Source organism: Protopterus annectens, chromosome 10.part0 (assembly GCF_019279795.1).
Source record: "Protopterus annectens isolate FY-2018-M chromosome 10.part0, PAN1.0, whole genome shotgun sequence".
Taxonomy (NCBI): domain Eukaryota; kingdom Metazoa; phylum Chordata; order Ceratodontiformes; family Protopteridae; genus Protopterus; species Protopterus annectens.
In genome coordinates, this window is record NC_056744.1 from 1,506,097,243 (window position 1) to 1,506,110,146 (window position 12,904).

The following is a 12,904-nucleotide window of genomic DNA, read 5'->3' on the forward strand; positions in this document are numbered from 1 at the left end:
GGAGGATGTGTGTGTCATCTGGAGAATGCATTATAGGCCACAGTATGCATTACCAAACATGGACGGACATATCCCTAATGTGATTGCTTGTACCTAAGAGAGCTATATGCCAAACAGGAGTGGTCTCAGTAATGAGTGCAGGTGAATACCACTGGTTGCTGGCATAGTATAGCACCTGAAGGATCCAAATGTTACTGTGTGTCCTACATCTGTGTGTCAGTTGTCAAGACATCATCTAACGATTGGTTATGGTCAGTCTGTTGAAGTTATGTATACTACCAGAATGTAAAACAATGACAGATAGTAACAGTATCACCCACAGCACAGTGTCAAACCATGTCATACACACATGTGTAGCCAAGTTCCAGTGACCTCAGTATAATTATGGATGGCACCTGCTAGGTCACGGATACTGTCAATTACAGTGGTGTTATGTGCCCTCTGTGCCCTTAGTCCCTGTCTGGTGTACCGTTCCATACATGCCTGTGCCTCCATGACAGCCTGGAACATGAGTGAGGTTGTAAGACCTGTGGCACGTCTGCCAGGGGCATGATGAGCAGCAGTGCTCCGATGAGAACCCCTGGACATCGGACTATGTGGTACCCTTCCAGACATCTGGGTATGGCTGCTGTGTCGGGATGCATGTGCCATAGATACCACACTGTCCTGGCCAATGCTGACTGTACGCTGTCCCTCAGCTAAGGGCATTGGTGATGGATGTATTGGCAGTATGACCGCGTGCATGGATGGGGTGGGCACTTGTGTACTGTCGATTGGTGACCCAGCAACAGACCCTGGCAAACATGCCTGTGCCTCAACACCCCTATCATCATTATCACTATTTTGCTCAGTGACAACAGTTTCCCTGCTGCAGTGAACCAGCCCAAACTCAGCACCTGTTAGAGTAAGACAGGAAACACACTTTACGACCTGTACATGATGTCGGAACACATGCACACATGCACACATGAACACATGAACACATGCACACATGCACACATAAACACATGAACACATGCACACATGAAAACATGAACACATGCACACATGAACACATGCACACATGCATACATGCACACATGCACACATGAACACATGCACACATGCACACATGCACACAAAAACACTCCTCACTAAAGCAGACACACATACACACACACACACGCACACACACACACACACACACACACACACACACACACACACACACACACACACACAAACACACACCACCAGCAATCCAGAACATACTCAATAGCGGGTGATGGTGGGGTACAGTATCACAAGCCAAACAGTTATATCACACATGTCAGTATGCAGGACGTGTGTTGCTCAACAGCATGCAGTGCGAGTGTAGACAGCCCCTGCTAATAACAGTATACATGGCTTTGATGCATGTGTGTTGTTGTTCAGTGATTGGCCTCACCCTAGAATGCAATGATTACATGGACACAACGTTTCTGTGCAAGTATTTAAAGCTCTGCAATGTCCTGTGCACCATCACTCACAGGTATACATACCATGGCTGGATGTGTATCTGTGTGTCACATAGATATCCATTTTTGATTAGAGCATTTGTGTATTTAGCAGATAATTGTGGCACAGGTTTAGCACATGCATGCTATATATACCCACAGGATGAGTGGTGCATGTATACCTGATGGAATACCATTGCTCAACATAGCCATTGTACAGTGGTTATGGTGAGAGTAGGACATATTGTGAACATGCCAGTGCCAGCCATGACATGGCATGCTACAACACAACTGCAGCATTAAACTTCAGACATACCCAATGTGTGTTATGTGACCTATACACTCAATAGCATTACAAGACATATATGTGTCACTTTGTATAAATGGTGATTGTTATGCGTATTGTGTATAGGTGCATATGTTTGCACACACAACATTGAGGTGCATAGCAATTAATGCTATGTGTAGAACTGTGGTCACTGTAACTGGATGGGGTGTAGTACAATGATCCATCATCATGCAGCATCATGTGGTCACTCAAGGCTACTAATGTGTGCCAGACTGGCACATAGCATGCTGTACTTGAACTGCAGTACCATGGCTACATTCACCATTTCACAGCCAGTTGTTACATGGGGTTGTAAGGTGCCCAATAGGGGGCATTGCCTAACATGAATGTGCTATGTGTTGAAGAGTGTCGCACAGCCCCATGAGAGGCCTCTACCCCTCAGGTATATTATGTGTGCTGTGTGGATGACATTTGGAATACTGGAGTGTGACCTAACAGCAGGTGTCTGAATACGCCATGTGTAGCATGTTAACGTGTACTGCGTATGACAAAGTTGTGTATGTTGTGTGCATGTGTATCGACTCTGCCTATCCAATGTCCACTACAGTGTTGCCACAGTTGTGTGCGATGCTCTGTGTATTGCATGTGTTTGAGGCAGCTACTCACATTACTGAGATGTTCATAGTCTCACAGCAAACATGCACAGCATGCATTATGCATAGGTGTGTTATGTGTATATGGCCTACACCTCACCTATAACATGCACATTTAATTAGCAATATTAAATGTAGAACAAACTCACCAGCATGGGTCTGCTGCCTTGCTGTCACATCAGAGATACCTACAAGAATATGAGACAGTTTGTCAGTGGCAACAACTGTGGCATTGATACTGCGTGTTTGCAATCTTACAGTAGTACAATGGTTGACAGTCACAGGCCTACAGATTATATTCCTAATTATTAGTATTGCACAACACTAGGCACCACATCTTCTAACTACACAGTACACATCTCACATATGCATGATCTACCAATAGAGGTAACAGTAGTTGACAGATATGCCATGTTACCTGCACGCTCCGTGTCAACTTGCTGGGTGGCTCCGGCCTCCATGATGATACATGTTTTTTGTTGTTGTTGTTGTTGTTGTTGTTGGCCAGGAGCCACCTGGCTCAAGAGCAGCTCCTCCACTCTGGTGAGGGGGGGATGGATGGCTTCCCCACCATCTGTGGCAAGATGTTGTCTACAGATATCAGACACACGCTGCTGGACATGTCTAATTAAATCATTGCAGTGATGGCGTACCTGCTCATATGCCCGGTTATGTATGCCTATGCCTATGTCATTTACCCTATGAACAAGATCTTGCCACAGTGCAGTCCACTCATGCTGGTCCTGGCTGGTTCTTGAGAACAGCAGGGTATCATGCTGAACCAGGCTGGTTGTTATCTGTTCTTCCTCTGCTGGGCTATATGCAGGGTTACGATGGTGGGCCATGACCCTGCAAGACAATGAAACAATATGTGTGAGCAAGTCATGTGGCACACTTAACATTCTAAAGTACAGATATTAATTAACTGCCATATATAGCAACCTATTGGCTGTCAGAGGATACACACTTTCAATACCACATATCAGTGCTCAACCCACAACTGCCTGACAGTGCCTGGCACACTCTATATATCAAACCATGTTTTGCATAGCAACAAAGATAAACCAGTATGTAAGACTATACAACAGTACATGGCACACTGTATGTGACACAATGCACCTCCTAGCCACAGGATATATATCAAGCTAATGCATAAAGAAATATGTCATTCATTGCAATGATTGTAAAGTCCAGTTACAGTATTACCAGTATACCACACTAGTCATTGATGGCAAACCCCTGCCTAACATATGTGCACATTCGTTAATATAGGTGGCATACTGCTGTACTAGACTATACATGTTGCTAGATATGCACTTATATCCTGGAACACACATATGATCGAGGCCATGGCACAGGCATACCCACACACACATCAGACGTACATACCAGACACAAAGGTATGGCAACCCAGATGAGCTTTACCTGTGTACCATACAGTACTGTGTGTCAGTAGATACAAAACCTTATGCCTGAGGTATGTAATCTGTGAGGACTACAGGGAACACATAAAACAGTGGTTCCAAGAAATGTGGACATACACCATACTGTGCTGTTTAGGCATACAGCTTCAGGTAGTACTACAGGTCATCCCTGAGTTGGATTCACCAGCAGTAACACTCAATAACCATACATGTACTGCTTTAGCCTACAATGGGACACCCCGGTCGACACCAAGGGACTACGTCAGACCGTATGCCATACTGCTTTTTCTGCCTAGCAATAGCATACACATCTTTTGCTGGGATCACAGCTAGGACACAAAATACCATGACAGAAACAGTTTCCCACTAAGCTATCACACATATACGGAACTCTGACACATTCACCAACACATTCACCATCACACTCAGCCAACCTCACATAGCAATTATTGCAACAAGTACATGTGGGTGTGTATCGGTTCATAGGTAGGTAATAGGCTATTGGCCCTAGGCCTATAGAAGTCCAGCCGTACGCTACCCTGGCCTTTGACACACATGTAATTTAATTTCACTTGGCCCTGTCAAGCAGAGCCACAGAGGTGATTCCTGGGGTGTATTTCATATCTCCCATACAATCATCAGGATTATTTATGACGACAACTAATTAGGAGCTTTGTTTGCTATTGATAGGTGGTTTGTTCCAGAGTATGGGATGTCTCTGAGATAGGAATCTATCCCTCCAGCATGTGCTGTTTATTGAGGTCACAAGGTTTAGGTCCCTAGAGTGTGTAGCTGATAGGGATTGTGATCTGTTTACGTAGAGCATGTCCAACTGCTCTGGGTTTGACATAGCTTTGTATGTTAGGCAGAGGTCACCTCTGGGTAGGCGGTATGTGACACAGTCTAGCTGTGGTTTTGTGAGATGGTCTGCATAGGGCATCTGTTTGAGGCCGGTATTATTCTTTGTGAGGTATGTCTGTGGCCTTTCCAGTTGCTGTAGATGTCTTGTGAGGTACATACCACATGGGGCATTGTACTCTATAATGGGTTTTATGTGTGCTGAGTAGAGGGGAACACTGACCTATATTTCCCTGGATGACACACCTTTTGTGATGACGTGTGCCATGGAGACAGATTACATGACTAGTGTGGCACTGTGATTATCAAAGGGGAGGCTACTGTCCACCTGTGTCCCATGGTCTGTTATCACACCTTTGGTGTTAAGTAGACTACCACCTATGTGGTAGTTAATGGGTACAGTTATTGCAAGAAGGGATGCCAATTCAGTGTCAACATTGAGCTTGAGTCCATGGCTTTGTCACCAGGCAACAGTTGCAGTAAATATGACCCTCTCTCTCTCTCTCTCTCTATTATATATATATATATATATATATATATATATATATATATATACGCATACATATAAACATCCATTGGTGTACATATAGCTATACATATAGGCATATATACAATCCACCTTTCATGGTGGGAATATCAATTATGCGAAGGTTGTGAGGTATACAGTTATGTCATAATATTGCACAGTGTTGTGCAGAATGCATTGAAGGTGTTCTCAGCCCATGTAGCTTTAGCAGGCCTCTCTGGCTGCAATTCTGCAAACCTGACAAATCATACCCACAGAGTTTAACCACCACATGTCATATACCAACACTGTATGCTGTCTTGTTTGCCACACACTACAACCTACATAGAAATATGCACATAACAACCTTCAACAACATATATATGTCCACCCTTCACAAACAGTTGCAGTATGTCCCTTGCTCTATGCACATGTACAGATGCTAATATATCTGACACAGATCTCTCCATATGTGTGTGCCATACACACACAAGGTCCACACTGTTGTAAGTTTGTGTACCTCATGGCTGACCTGTTGGGCCTTGCTGCAACATGAACAGGTGTCACATGTGAGCACACAGTAATATTAGAGGGTGTATATATAGCTGCAAATGCTAGATTAGCATACTAGCCTGGTACAGCTGTTGCCAATGCTAAGCTACACGTTAATATGACTATCATGCATTTGTTACTCTGTCACATCCATGTTTATATAACTGTATGCGCTACTCCCCCAAACAGACATTGTACACACTACTGTACAGAACACAGATAACATGGATCAGATATTTGACATTTAATGCTGAACTACATATGTCACAGTCATATCCCACTGCACACAGCTGCACACTGATTTCTCCATGGCAGTAGTTATGCAGGGCATCTGTGCATAGATATGTACTGCTGCCACATATGGATTATTCAAACTATGAAGATTACTCTTCAAAAACATCTACTACATGCCAGTAAATACATATCTGTTACATACCTTTCCTTTGTATGTGTTTGTATTTGTCAGTTCCGTGTGTTTTGTAATTTTATTTTTTAATATCTTATTTTTTTTCAATATATTATTTTTTTTCAATATATTTTTTTTTATATCTTTTTTTTTCTGTTGCTGTTGTTGTGGATGTCGCTGTCTGTCTGTCTGCCTGTGTCTCTCTCTCTCTCTCTCTCTCTCTGTACCTGCAATGAAATGATTGCATGTGTGGACAGCAAGTACAGCCTGCTTTTATACGTATCTGCACGTGTGCATGTGATGGCCTCTGCACCAATTGGTGGCCACCATTTGGTAATTGCATGCAGCCTGCTGTGTGGTACTTGCAGTACTCAGTGTCATAGCAACCCAATGCTATAAATTGCTAAGTCAGGTAGGCGTAGCCCTTTCAGCTCCAAAGTGGGGACCATGCTTGTTTGCTGTGGACACCGTTGTGTAAGTCAGAAGGTTGGTATACTTCTTATATCTGATGCTAGGGGAGTAGCCAGTAATTTGAATGTTGTACACAGACCTGAATGTTGCCACTTCCTGTACACAGTTGTCAGTATAGAATTGTACTCACCCCTACAAATGCTAACACAAGATACATGGGAGTATGTAGTTTCTTTTTTATTTATACAATTAGCTGCCATACATAAGTAGTTATTGAGATGTTTTCATTTGGCACATGAACTGTTTGTGAACTGCTATACTGTGAATATTAATGTACTCACTTCTGTACAGTTTGTGCATTTTTTTGTTGACATTAGCACAGGATGCTCATGAAAACTGGACAATTCCAGTTGTATGCCTACCTACATCCTTGCTGGACCTTGAACACACAGGCATTTTGTGCATTTGGGTGGGGATTGTCCTGCTATGATACTGTGTGGAGTTGTAAAGTGCTGCTGTAACATTATTTACTGCTAGAATGTCTGGTTCTGTTATCACAGTCATGTAATGCAATTCCACAACAACTGCTGGTAAAGTTCCACAGAACAGGTTTTGTGTTATGGCATTCCTATCTTTCCTTTACATTCACTCATTCTGATGCATGATATATATATTTCAGTAACAACCTGCTGTATATCTACTGTGGCTTAGTAGTACTTCATGTAGTTTAGTGTGTCCAAGGTACGGGGTTCGAGACTGACAGTGGTGTTTTATTTTGCTGCTGAGCAGAACAAGGGCCCTCGCATGCAGGGTGACTAAGCCACTTTTAAGCAGTTGTAAGCAGGTTTGCGTGGGATTGCACGAAGCTTAGCAATACTTAGCTAAGTGCACACAAGCACACACTCACGCAAACCCGCTAACTACTGCTTAAAAGTGCTTACTCCCGCTAACCCCCACACTAATTTCTTTGAAAGAAAAGAAAATGGGGAGATAGGAAAGTGGTGAAAAAGGGGCACAAAGAGGGAAAGACAGTAGGGATAACAGCTCGGGATGTGCAGGATGGGTATAGGGAAGGTCCATAGCTGCCCATTTCTTTAACAGCAACAGCTGTGCATATACTAGTAATTTGGAGGGAAATGTGAAACCTTACACCCCTGAGAGAGGGGTGAGGACAACAAAGTATGTTGTACTGCCAATTAAATTTCAGTTTGTGTCCAGCGGACATTTGTGCAAAATGGGCAGCTATGTATGGGGCGTAATTTATTTTGTAGGAGCAGATTGCCCTTTTTTTTTCAGATGCGAGTGGAATGTGGGGTAGGGGAAGTAGGTATATTTTGGGATGTAGGTTGGGGAGGTAAACAGACAAGACAAACAAGATGCATACAGGGGCAGAATATGACACATGGGGTGGGTGAACACAATTGACAGGGAAGGATGTTTGGAAATCGCAAGCCTATGAGCCCACAGATGGCAACAGTGGAACTGAGATCCCCACCCATGGGCATTCACCACTGCACCTTCACAGCCCAGAGGGTGGCTGTGCTGGGGGCTGTGTAGAAGGGGCAGGTTCACCCGTGAGTCGCTCCACTCATGCCTCAAGCTGGCATTGAGGATCAGCGACTGAACGCTCGATCTCCCTACGTACCACAGCCCGGACCATTCGGAGGGTGATAGCTGGCCCTCCTCCGGCCATGCTTGCATGGGGGGCTGAGCCCCATCCCCTGCAGCGCTTCCACCTGAAGGTGGCACAGGGCCAATGGAGGAGGAGGTCCTGGGCTGGACACTGGACCTGCTGGCACCAGGTGCCATCGCCAGCTGAGGTGGGACAGGTGGGTGCGCTGGGACCGGCCTTCCCATACGTTCTATGTTTAGGAGGATTTAATGACAATATGGGCTGGTAACAACCAACAGCATTCCAAATTAGTTGTAACAGCATGCAGTAATATTCCCATTAACCCAACACACCAGAGTTCCAACAGTTGAACAGCAAGCATAACACATGCATGTATAGAACAACAGTGGACATTCCAACAGCATGCAGGATTGATTGGTGGCAACAGGCTACCAAGATATTGGTGTTTGAACAGGGCATGTGCATCAAAGTAATTGCAGATATTTATAAACCAATAGGGCATATGTCCCAACAAATGTTTTGAGATTAGACATACCCATTGAGGTGTGGAATTGCATTGTTTATGCACATACAGTAGGGTGTAAAAAGATACCTCCATTAACAACTTTTATGTACTTATAGTTTACACTACATTCCGATTGACTGCAGGTATATATCCCCTACATGTATTATTACATTAGGCAATGTCCATTAAGTTGTGAAATGGGTTTTGCTAGTTCCTTACATACCTGACCTGCATCTGACATACAAACTGTCCTGGATGCTGATGTTACTGCTATGTAGTTATATATTTTATTTATATTTATATATCTACATATCTGGACGTGTTCAGGTGACATTATCAGTTATATTTTTACAGCCCCCTACATTTCTAGCAGCACACTGACATTTCTGGGGAACACATTAACAAGCTACTCGTGTGCCAGATTTACCTATACATGACAGCCATTAACCAACAGTTGAGGACTGTATATATGCTTCACAGCTACTGGCACTCCCTTCATCCACTTTATATGGGCCTGCCCAAGTGTGGGTTGACAGCATTTAATACAACAGTACTATTTATATAATGCAAGAGTACAACAACATTTTGAACTAAGTGACATGGACACACTCCAGGAATTATACCTTTATTAATTACATTACACACTTTTCTAGAGGCTCTCTCATTTATTTGATATTACAGTGCATGCAGAAGACTTATTCAAGACATATTATATCTTTATTAATGGGTTACAACACTATTTTCAAGCTCTCTCATTTATTTTATATTACAGTACATGCAGAGAAATTATTCAGGACTTATTATACCTTCATTATTGGGCTACAACACTTTTTTCAGGCAATCTCACTTATTTTATATAACAATAAATGCAGAATAATTACTTACTTGCCTGGTGGTGCAGCCTTAGCAGCCTATCTGCATAGGCTTGCTGATTCACAGCACAGACACCTGCAGCTGTGAAGTAAATGAAGTGATATTGAGACATATACCTAGCCATAATATCGACTACAATAGCAATACTTACATACTCCATTCCATGGCTACCTACTCACTAGTGGGGCATTTTCATTCCCACGGGCCTCCTGTATCCACTGGTTCAGTTGGTCCTGCTTGCGTCTCTTCAGGTCTGCGTAGTGGTGTCTGACCTGCTCACCAGTCCAAGGGACGTCTGTGGTACTGGTGAGATCATGTGCGAGACGGTTCCAGGCTTCTGCTTTGTATTCAGTGCCCTGGAACTGGCACTGCAGGAGTCTGGCATCATGAGTATGGACAAGGAGCCAAACCATCACTTTTGACTCCTCGATGCCCCACCGTTGCACTCGAAAGCGAGAGCCCTCTCTGACACCAGCCATGCTGCCTGCATATGGGAGCTACAACCAGTTATGGCAAGTATTCCCGCATATGGAGCTTAAATATGCCTCATTTCCCGCACTTATTTGTGATTGGCCAGATTTGAAAATTCTCAGCTGAGTGCACACCTGCTTAGCACTGAGTAAACTAAACTTTGATTAATATGTATATGTATGTTGATAATGCATGAACAGCAGAAGCTGTCATGGCTTAGTGGTTCAGTACTGTGACTATGGTGCACAGTATCCCGGGTTCGAGGCCTGTCATTGCTTTTTATTTTACTACTGGCCTGACCGGCTAGGAGGTGTGGCTGTGTTTAGCTGACTTTGCTCAGCTTTGCCCAACGTTGCTCTACGTTGCCCGGTGTTGCACTCGTTAGCGCGCAGCTTTGCACAAACATGTTTTGTTTGCGCTACTTGGCACGATGCGCAGCTCCATGCAAAGCCATTGCGCTAGTTAAAGTAGAGCTTAGCTATGGGCAATTATTCTTAAATGTGCTTAATACTGGTAAATGTTGCTTAGCAGTGCTTCACATTGCTTAAGATATGTTACTTATGCATTCATCAGTATGCATAACCAATTCACCTTCTTATATATATATATATATATATATATATATATATATATATATATATATATATAAAATATCGTTCACTACTACATAGGCCATTTCAATGCTTTTTACTAACATTTAACAGGTAAATGTCAGGAATTATTTTTCTATACAGATTTCCTACAGAAAATAGAAAGGGGAGTGGAGGGACTCGAACCGGGAATGCCTCCTCTTTGTGCGAAAGCTGTACCACTATGCTATTGCTATTTGGCTTAATTTGTATATGAGTTTCTTAGTATTCTCTTCGATGTCTAAACTGCTAACTGTAGCTAAGCAATGGGCACACCCGTGCAAACACGTGCAAATACGGGCAGCTATATCGGGAATAACAAAAAAAAATTAAGTTTTACATTTTATAATTGTACAGGGGTTTAGAATGTGGGGGAGTGTAGTGTTGTGTATGTACACATTTGAGCGGACTCGCTCATGTCTGTTGACATTTGTTGATTTAGGGACTTGCAGGGGCATGGATATTTGGACTGCTCGGCAGTCTGACATGCCCCCTGCACTCGTGCATGCTCCATGTTAGCCTTAGAGTTGAGTCAGCACACCCTCATGAATATGCATGACACGCTGACATCTTCCTCTTAGGCTGCAGTTTCTGTGTAAGACTTATTTAGTCTTACATGGAGGATTACTGAATCCCGGCCATAGTGTAACTGAATAACATCAGAGAGTTTGATAGTGATCTCATGCTCAAAACTGATGAAGCACTAGACAACTTATGAAAGACGAGACACTTAACATCACTAGATTTGATGAAATTATACTGGCAGATACTACACCTTCACTCTGTGGAAGTAAAAAGACTACTTACACGAAGCCTCAGGCACCTTACAGAGGCTGACTCCCTCAGCAATGCTGCATACCTGAATGACATGACCGCTAAGTCTGAAGAGTGAAGTCCCACTTAACAAAAATGCAAGTTGTGTTAGAATCCATAAGAAAAGTAAACTGGGTAGAGTGAATGCCTCTCTTTAGGACACCTTACAAGGGTGCTAAGACAACTGCAACAATTAAAAACAGGTCATAAAGAAAATGGTCTTTACTTTCCACTAGAAGGCAGATGAAGTCTTTTCATGAATTACCTGGGTGTTAAAGAAAGTTGTACCTATTTTTATGACTATTGCTTGTCATTTGACAGATCTATTAAAGGGGAAAACTCCTGACAAGGAGCAATTGTCTTTTGAGGCAGACAGAGTATTTAATGAACTAAAAATGACCCACTGCTCTGAAACTGTGTTAGTGTTTAATGAGTGTAGTCCTTCTGAGCAGATTTGAAAATATTTATTTCAGACTAAGACCTCCTGTACCTCTTGCATTTAGGTTTGGAAAATATGTCCCCTATTGTCCAGTAAGGTATGGATAAACAGCCTTCTTTCCTTATTACAGCTGTTAGACTTAGTTGCCAGACTCATCATATGGGGTCTTTGTCTCCTTTTAGGGTGTTAAAACTTTTACATGGTAAATTTTTCAGGGCATCTCTTCCTTATTGGCCTTGCCATCTGGAAAGGAATTTATTAGCGGAGGAGGGAACCAGGGCTACATTTTAGTCCATAACTGGAATTCTCTGTTTCTGATATTCCTGTTACATAATTCCTGTTGGAAGGCTTGTGACTTTTCTATATATTTTCAAACAATGGACATTACTGCTTTTCATCTATCTTGTGTAATGATGTAATGATTTCTTTATACACCTTTAAATATTTCCTTCTCCCTATGTCCCTTAGGAAGTATCTAACAATGCATGGGGTGGTTGCTATACAGATGTTCAAAGCATCTAAATCTTCTTGAATTCTTGGTACCTTCTGAATGGCAAACATCAGACATGGTAAGAATTGATCCCAATTCTTTGCATCTTCTTCTGTGGCCTTTTGAAGTAATAACTTTAGGGTCCTATTAAAATGCTCTACTATGCCATCAGTCTGGAAGTGATATATTATTAATCTAATCTTCACTTTAAAGTGATAGCAAAGATTGCACATCATCTTAAACATAATGGACGTGCCTTGGTCTGGAAGTATTTCTTTGGGTATCCCCACCATGGAGAGCAACAAAACTAATATTTCCTCTCTAGCTTAAATATTGGATTTTCTAACAAGGATATCTTCTAGGAATTTAGTAGCATAATCTATAATTAACAATATTATTACAATCCATTTTTGGACCTTATTGAAGGTTTAATGACAATTCCTTTAAAAGTAACTTATTAGGATACCCGACCAGTACA